Here is a 9,140-nt window from a genome sequence, read left to right as displayed (position 1 = left end):
GTCGTCTATATGCTCTCCATTTGCTCGTCATAGAGCTGATCCATACAGTTAATAATGTATGACAATTTGATGATAAATTTTCAAATAGAAAACCCAAAAAATATCAAAAAATTAAATTTTTTCTAAACTTTTCAGCACAAACCCCCACTAAAAAATTCTTTCAACATGCTGAAAATTTAACTTTTTTTCTGTTTTCAAAAATGCTTCCGGCATAAGAATCAGTATGCCTTCATGAATATCAAAATACAACTCTTCACTAACAACAATCAATCATGATATGCGTATATCTTCGATAAATATCAGTCTTACATAAATATGAATATAACAGATGTTAAAGTGAAGAGGCGTACTGAAACTTTTCTATTATTAAGTTTTTCTTTCTTGTTGCTATTGCCTTGGAAGAGACGGCTGATAAGAAAATATGAAAGAGTTTTAGGATTCTTTTTATAGAACGGAATTATGAATTACTTTATGTCATGTTTTTCTTAGATAGTCGACTTGATGGTCAGTTGTCCTTGTACAGATGTAAGTCGTTAATGTGATGAATTTGGGACAACTAATTGGGAATTTGGGAACAACAAGCTCTGTTTGTTTCTAATGTCTAGGTTTTTAGTATTGTTGCTTACAAAGCTAGTTCATGTGTTCTCATTCATAAATGAGATCGTTCAATAATAAAGGTCTGAGCGACACAAATTAAGAAGGTTCTGCTACAGAACTTTTAGGTTCCGCTAAACCGCTTTTATTGATTCGGATTAAAACTAAATGGAATATCGCCCTTATGCCTCTCAAACAAAGGTGACTTGTAGATCCTAAAAGTCGATCCCCAGTAGTTAGACTGCAACACTAGCATAGCTTAGACTAGTCTAACTTAGACAAGCTTAGATCTTACTTAAGACTTACTATAAATCTAGCTTTGAGGGTATTTTGAAGAAGTTCGAAACACGATTCTGTCAAGTCGGCTCAGATCTAGCCTAGATTGATTTAATATCTATTTGGTTCTAGATGCTACCCGTCAATAAACTTTGAAGCAATTTCAGCTATCTGCAGAGCAAAAAATTTAAATTTTCCTTGAGATTCTCACAGCAAAGAATCCAAACTGCTTTAATACACAAATTTACAGTCATGCCTTTCCATTCACTGAACTTTCATGACTTTTCGGCAAGTTTCTCCTTCACTAATGGATCAATAAATTTCCTTTCACTGAATATTTATTATTTACGTACGCCTAAAAGTTTTTGTACATCTTTATATTTAGCTTCCTCCTTTACCATATTACTGTACAAAAATATAAAGCTTAACGTTTTAATTTTATGCAACGAATTTTCATTTTGTGGCTGTTGTGTGCTTATCACATAATATTCTGGAGCTTTTATAGTCTTTTAATGACAATTCTCTGTGCAAAATGAAAGTATGTATCGTTTTTATTGCATGTTGCTATATGTGTAATGAAAATCCTCTTATGGGGTCGTTTATGAGTGACGTCACAGTATTAAAATTGAATTTTTGCTTGGTGTTCTATGATTTTGACTAGATAATGCAGATTATAGTGGGTTTTCGTCTTAAACGAACCCTTCACTTTGTTTTATCTATGCCTTATCAACTAGTCACCACATGCACCCCTCCCTCTCTCTTACTCATACCGGCATAAGCATGATTAAGAATTTTAATGCTGATAAAGACAATAAAACTGCAAAAATTAACAGAACATGTTCATAAATATATTAAACGACTCATAAATAATTATTAATAACTCAGTTATATCCGGCCTTAATTTACGCGTTCCTTAATAATCTCCTGTTAAGTAGTGACATAATTTCCCTAAAATATTACGGCTTAACGATTTCCTGAATTTTAAATTATCCAATTACATTCATGTCGGTCTGTCAATGCGCTCTAATTCTTCGTACTCTTTGCGTTCAAAACTTATTTTAGTTCTTTCAGTTGACAAGTACGAGAGCAATTCGACGCGTTTATTCCGAAACGATTTGAATATAATCTAATCCTTATAGGAATTATTATCACCCACTAGCCCTGAAATATATCAAATGAATTGATAATAAATTAAATGAAGTAAAACGGAAGGCATTGTGAGTGATTTTATTGATCTATATCTTTTCAAACGGAATTAGGGACCACTTGTTGAGGTCTAGCGTCGAAAGTCAACAAAATTATATTCAAATCTACGTCAATTAAATATTTCCACATCGTCGAAAAACCAGTTCCAGATTCGAGTCGCAAAATAAACAAAGTTTTTTTGTAAAACCTAAAATTTTTTGAGAAATAAAATTTATTGATTTATCTAGAAAAATTAAGCTTATTAATTTTTCTGCAGTATGTCAGCGATCATAAAATTAAATGATGATGGAATGCCTGTAATTCCATACAAATGTCTCATGAAAAACTGTCCTAATCCTGAAAATCCAGAAGTTGGAATTAAATGTAGTTTTTGTGAACGCATAGTTCATTTAAATTGTTCCAGTAAGGCAGGAGAAATGGATATCGATGAATGGTATTGCGTCAATGATTGTCTTAAGAGGGCAAAAGAAACGAGAAAAACGAAAGACGAAATTTCATCTTTAAGGAAACAGTTGGAGGCGAATCGATTGCTTTTGCAAGGCATAACAGAACGTTTTGCAGCTAAAGAGCGTGAGGATAATGCCCGACAGGCTGAACTGTCGAAGTGCATTGATAAAATTAAGCATTTAGAGGAAGAGAATCGTCGATTAAGTCAATTTCATAATAGTGCGACAAAGGTAAAAATTTTGGCCTCGACATCTACACATAATGTCGGTCTGGAAGAAGATGCTGACGATAAATTTACTGAAAAGGATGCCCTGGAAGTATTTACGATTAATGAAGGTGATGAGGAATTTAAACGGCGTTTAACAGAAATATTTAAGCAGCCGACTCTGTCAAAAAGCGACAGCAATATGTCCTTGAGTCGTCATAAATCGAAACAAGATATCGATGCCATGAGTGAGACTGAAAAATTGGCTTATTATCAGCGTCTTCATGTTCAAAGACTCGAAGCTCCCAAATTAATGAGATATTCAGGTGACCCAGCTGAATGGCTTACATTCAAAGCAAGTTACGAACGAATGAAAGAACGAGGCGAGTATGACAATGAGACGATGGTGGATAAGTTACGAGACTCGTTATATGGCGAAGCTGAACGGTATGTCAAGCCAAGACTTAATCAACCTTTCGCAAATGCTGATCAAATTATGGAAAATCTTCAAAAAAGATTCTTTCAACCGAAGGAAGCTGTCGCCAAGGCATGGGAAAGACTTGAAAACTGGACGCATATTCCAGACAAAAATCGAAAGTCTTTAGAAAATTTTCTCGTTGAAATCGACAGCTATATATTTCTCTGTAAGGATCTGAATTTCCAGCCGGAATTGCAAATTGCCATAAATTCCCGAATCACGAACAAATTGCCTTACGCGATCGAATCTAAGTGGCATTCTCACATTCATGACAAAGATTTACGTGGAAATATCGTAGAGTTTTCTGATTTCATGTGGTCGTTCGTACCAAACCTTCCAAGCCGGGAAGTTTCAACATCGTCTAATGGAAATCAGTCGAAGGCAAAAGCAGCAATCAATGTTGTTCATCATGAAGGATCAGATAAATCCAAATTATTTGCGCAAAAGAAAGCAAAAAAGGATAAACAGGACTGCTGGTACTGTGGGAGAGACAAGAAACATCAGCTTTATAGATGTGAAGAATTTAGAAAGCTGTCATACGAGGAGAAAGCTAAATTTCTCGCAAGTAATAAGATATGCTCAAAATGTCTTGCATCGAATCAACATAATTGTACGTCTTGTCCGAGATCCAGTAGGATTCCAAAATGTTACAGAAGAAATTGTACTGATCCTGCTTCACACACAACAACAATGCATCCGCCATCGTGCGATGGAGCTAAACAGCCTTCAGAACCGTCAAGCAGTAGTGCAACTGCTAATCTTGCATACAAATCGAACTCAACTTACTTTAAAGTTGTTCCCATCTTCGTGATAAATGGATATGGTAATAAGATTGAGACGACGTTGCTGATGGATAGAGCAGCAAGTGCCTCATTAGTCAACAAAGAACTGTTTGACAAGCTTCACATTCCTGGTACGCCACATAAACTCGAGTTAACATGGCTGGAACCGGAAACAGAACGTTTAGAGTCAAACGCATTTCTTCATGACTTAATAATTGCCCCAGTAAGTGATCCTGATAAACGCATTAGTTTACATGGAATGATTGCACTGCCAAAGCTTTCATTGCCAATTCAGGAACAGGATCCAGATGCAATAAAAGCGGAATATCCATATCTTAGGAATGCTTTAATTCCAAAGATTACAGAGCAAAGACCGCAAATATTATTAGGGCTTCCTCACGCCAAATGGATGATCTCGCATGAGACCATAGTTGATTTTACGCAAGAATCTGCGCCCATAGCAGAGCGTACGCCATTAGGTTGGACTATTTGTGGCGGATTGGTAGCCTCTAATTCAATTTTTCATTGTTGTACGTCTGATACGCCATGCATTCACAAGCTTGAAACTGATCAAGAAAAGGAATCACTGCAGGAACTCCATGATCTAGTTAAATACTTTAATAGTTTTGAATCATTGGGCGCTGTAGACGCAAACAAGGAATATTTAAGTATTGAGGACATCCGAGCGAAAGATGTCATGACAAAAACAATGAGAAGACAAGGATCCAGATATGAGATCGGGTTGTATTGGAAGGATGATAAATGTTCATTGCCAAATAACTATAGCACAGCGTTAAAACGTTTGTGCGCAACTGAAGCACGTTTAAAGCATTTAGGAATGACTCAATGGGCCAACGATCATCAAAACTCTTTGAAGGAACAAGGTTTCGTGAGAGAAGCAACTCAAGAGGATCTTAATCCGGAGGTCCCTCATAGTCGTATAAATTATGTAGTTGGATTTGTTACATTCAACAACAATAAGCAGCCACCAAAGCCTCGGTGGGTGGTAGATACAGCGTGTAAACACGAAGGTGTTTCACTTAATTCAAGACTGCTCAAAGGCCCTGACAATTTAGTTCCACTTACGCAAGCTTTGTTCCATTTTCGAGAAAGGAGAATAGCAATAGTAAGTGACGTTACGAAGATGTACCATCAAATCAAAATAAAACCTGAAGATCAGCAAGTACAGAGATTGCCACAAGAGTCAATAGATCGAGATGTACTGCTGGATCTAGGATCAGATGAAGATGTCACATCAAGAAAAGTTCTTGGTCTTTTTGGGATCCAAGAAAGGATATTTTTACATTCCAAATGACTAATAATTTGGAATTATTAAGTTTATCATTAGAACATGATTATCGTCCAACAAAACGCGAAGTGCTTAGCTTCGTAATGAAGATATTCGACTGTTTAGGTCTAATATCACATTTTCATATCAGGGGACGAATAGCTCCAGTCAAATATGCATCTGTTCCGAAACTAGAACTTATAGCAGCTGTAATTGGTGCTAGGATTTCTATCGTCGTTAAATCGCAGCATAAAAGAATCAAGATACCTTCTACTACGTTTTGGTCGGATTCAATAAATGTCCTACGATGGCTCTACTCTCCTAGTTTGAAACTACAGCAATTTGTGGCACCAAGAGTCTCAGAGATACATGAAATTACAAATATAAACGATTGGCGCTATATAGCCAGTAATCATAATGTCGCAGACGATGGAACAAAATGGAATGACATCGATCAAATCGATCAAAGCGATGTCAAAGATCCAGTTATAGACGTAGAAGAGCTTGACGATGGTGAAAAGCTTTTATTTTCATGCATCCAGATAGCGACTCATCACACGAGTACTACAATTTTAAGCTCAATTAATTATTTAAAATTCAGCAGGGGACGGTGTTAAGTAGTGACATAATTTCCCTAAAATATTACGGCTTAACGATTTCCTGAATTTTAAATTATCCAATTACATTCATGTCGGTCTGTCAATGCGCTCTAATTCTTCGTACTCTTTGCGTTCAAAACTTATTTTAGTTCTTTCAGTTGACAAGTACGAGAGCAATTAGACGCGTTTATTCCGAAACGATTTGTATGTCACAATTTTTTGAATTAATTAAATGAATTATATTAATATTAAGTAACATTATACTCCTCAGGAATATAATCTCATCCTTAAAGGAATTATAATCACCCACTAGCCCTGAAATATATCAAATGAATTGATAATAAATTAAATGAACTAAAACAGAAGGCATTGTGAGTGATTTTATTGATTTATATCTTTTCATCCGGAAGTAGAGACCATTTGTTGAGGTCTAGCGTCGAAAGTCAACAATCTCCAATGACCAATAAATTCTTCCTGACTCATAAAATTTACGACACATTAATTGGAAAATTTTTATTTTTTATTAATAACATTCAATAATTGTATTGAGGTAATTATCGTGAAAAATCAACACAGAGGAAAATTTTGAAAATATTTTTCATGAAAATTCTTTATGAATAAAATAAAATAAAGATTAAATAAAATATGAAAATTTAATTTTTTGTGCATATTTATACATTCGTGAATATTTAAAAATGTCGAAAAAATCACGTTACGATATAATTAAAAACAATTAAATGGACATTTATTTTTAAATAAAAATTCACTTAATATTTAAATAAGGAGAAATTATTGTCCTCGATTATTGACTGAATGGGATTCTCTCAATTAGATTAATAAATGTATTTATAGAAAATAAACGAAAATATATTCGGAGCATATAATTATTGTGTTGATGAGTATTAAGTGTCAATCTGGTGTGTCGCTTAAGTGTCGTTTTGTCGTTCTGTCTCTCAGAAGTTGGTTAGTTTCAACTATTGAGTGGCTGTATTGTGTCCACCGCCAGAATATGTTAAAAAGTTCAGATAAGGACCAAGTGCTCATTTTATTCTTGTATGAGTTTTGTCTAAGATCTTCTTATGGGGTACACTCGACTTTACCCTAAGTCACTCATGATGAACCCTAATAAATTGAATAATTCGTTCCAAAATATGAAAAAAGGGGGGTTAGTCCCTAAAAATACACCCCTACTTTCCAGAAATCTACCTCGTTACGTCAAAATCTAATTAAATGCAACTTAATCTATGATTTACAAGTTATAGACCACAACATGCCAATATGTCACGTTGTATATTTAGCCATATTTGTAAATTTGTTTGACTAAGGTTACCTAATATTTAGAACACTCCAAGGCATCAATTATGAAAGAATCAACAAAGAATTATTTAATTGTAGCATACTTAACTCTACAAATTCCACGGAACCGACCTCAACAACCATCCAAGTGGATACAACACATGTTAATTTGCAGTATTCCGTCTGCTTTTTTTAATTTAACCCTCATCCTCATTCAAACTGTAAATTCATAAATTTCAAGTCATGGTATTCATGCAAAATTAAGTAAAAAAAAGAATCAAAAAAGGTTTAATAGCTGTATCAATCTGAAAACCCCATTTAATATATAAATCGTGAATAACCTTTATTGAATATGAAAATGGATCCAAATGATTTATGCACGAACAACAACAATTTGATATAAAATGAATGAATAAATTGAAGATAAGAATAACAGATAAAGGCACCAAATCCATTATATGAAGAAGTTTCCAATAATCCAATAATGATGAATTTCTTAATTTTATCTCCTTCATAATAAATCACAGTAAATCGCGATGAAAAATTCCATCCCTTCCAACCTCCGATATTGGGATGTTAAAAATTAATCTGCAGCAATAATATGATATGTGCATAATGAATTATTATTGGCAATGCTAAATGACATTCTTTGATTTATTATTAATGTGCTGTGTTGAATTCGGGAAGTGAATTAATTGTAGATTGTGATGAATTGCGTATTTTTTGTGAGTTGAAAGTTATTGAGGCCCAAGCTTGTTAAATCCTATCCGAATGGACAAAAACAGAATAACTGGTTAAAGGCAAGCTAATGCGCAATTAATGACCAAAACTTGTGACGCGATACGCTAGTGTGGCAAAGAAATCTTTTGGAAATACAATGGGGTTGTATGCGACTTTGTTCAAGGCTTACCAACAAGGAGCATAAAATTTTGGATACAACTGCAAAAATTAAGGGAATCCTAAAACTGGTTAGAGAATGAGTTAAGACAGTTACTTCCTAGCTGTCTTACTAGAGTCTCACGAAAGCTGATGGTCAAAATGAGGGCAGATAATAATTAACTTTTTGAATTACGCAGTATGCATCCGTAATAATTTTTAATATCAAGTATTCCTCAGGCAATCTCAACATAGACAAAAGTTTCCATAGTAACATTTTCCGACTGAGGAAATTGCTTAATTTTATGGATAGTAAGATTATTAAAATGAATTTCTTGAGCATACACAATAAAAAATTTTTATTTTCTTGATAATGAAAGGGTTTAATGGAAGGAATAAATATTTGAGAGATAGTTTAAAAATATGAAAATTCTTTTAAATAATATGCAGCATATACAAATGTTCAGCATCAGACTAAGACGAAGATAACAACAAAGATGCTTCGAAAATTATACAAACAACACTGAATAATGAATTTAGATGCACAATGAAGAAATTAATAAATATTCCATGCATATCTTAAAATCTTTGAGAATTTTTTGTTCGCTTCTTCTACTCGTATTATCAGTTCTGTTCTGATTGAACAAAAAAACAACAAGTTTGAAAAAGTTTTGCTGAAATGTTTTGAAGTCTTTCAATATCAACTTTATATGTTCACTATATGGCATTTGATAGTTTGAAAATTAGATTAGAGTCAAGAAGAAAAAAACTTAGTTAAAACTTTTTCTTCGTGGTTTTTCATTTCGTATGAAAATTTGATGTGAACCTGTTGTTAGATGATATAGTTTTCTAAATTTTTTATGATACTTGATACTCTTTTAACTTGATATTTAGAAATTATTTAGATTTTTAGAGATTCATTTAACGAAGAAATTATAAAGTTATAAATTGTTAAAGGTAGTGCTCAACATTACCCTAACAGACAAAGAGTGTACTTTCATGGTATAGTAAAACCAAAACGTTACCTATAAGAGTCATCTGTGTTTATTTGGGTTCCTAAATAGCACAAAACGGTTGGTTAGTAAATCAAAAA

The sequence above is a fragment of the Chironomus tepperi genome, unplaced genomic scaffold (assembly GCF_022539635.2).
Source record: "Chironomus tepperi strain 1889 unplaced genomic scaffold, CSIRO-AGI_Ctep_v1 contig_130, whole genome shotgun sequence".
In the NCBI taxonomy this organism is placed as follows: domain Eukaryota; kingdom Metazoa; phylum Arthropoda; class Insecta; order Diptera; family Chironomidae; genus Chironomus; species Chironomus tepperi.
The sequence above is the reverse complement of the archived record's forward strand: the minus strand, read 5'-3'. Positions refer to the sequence as shown.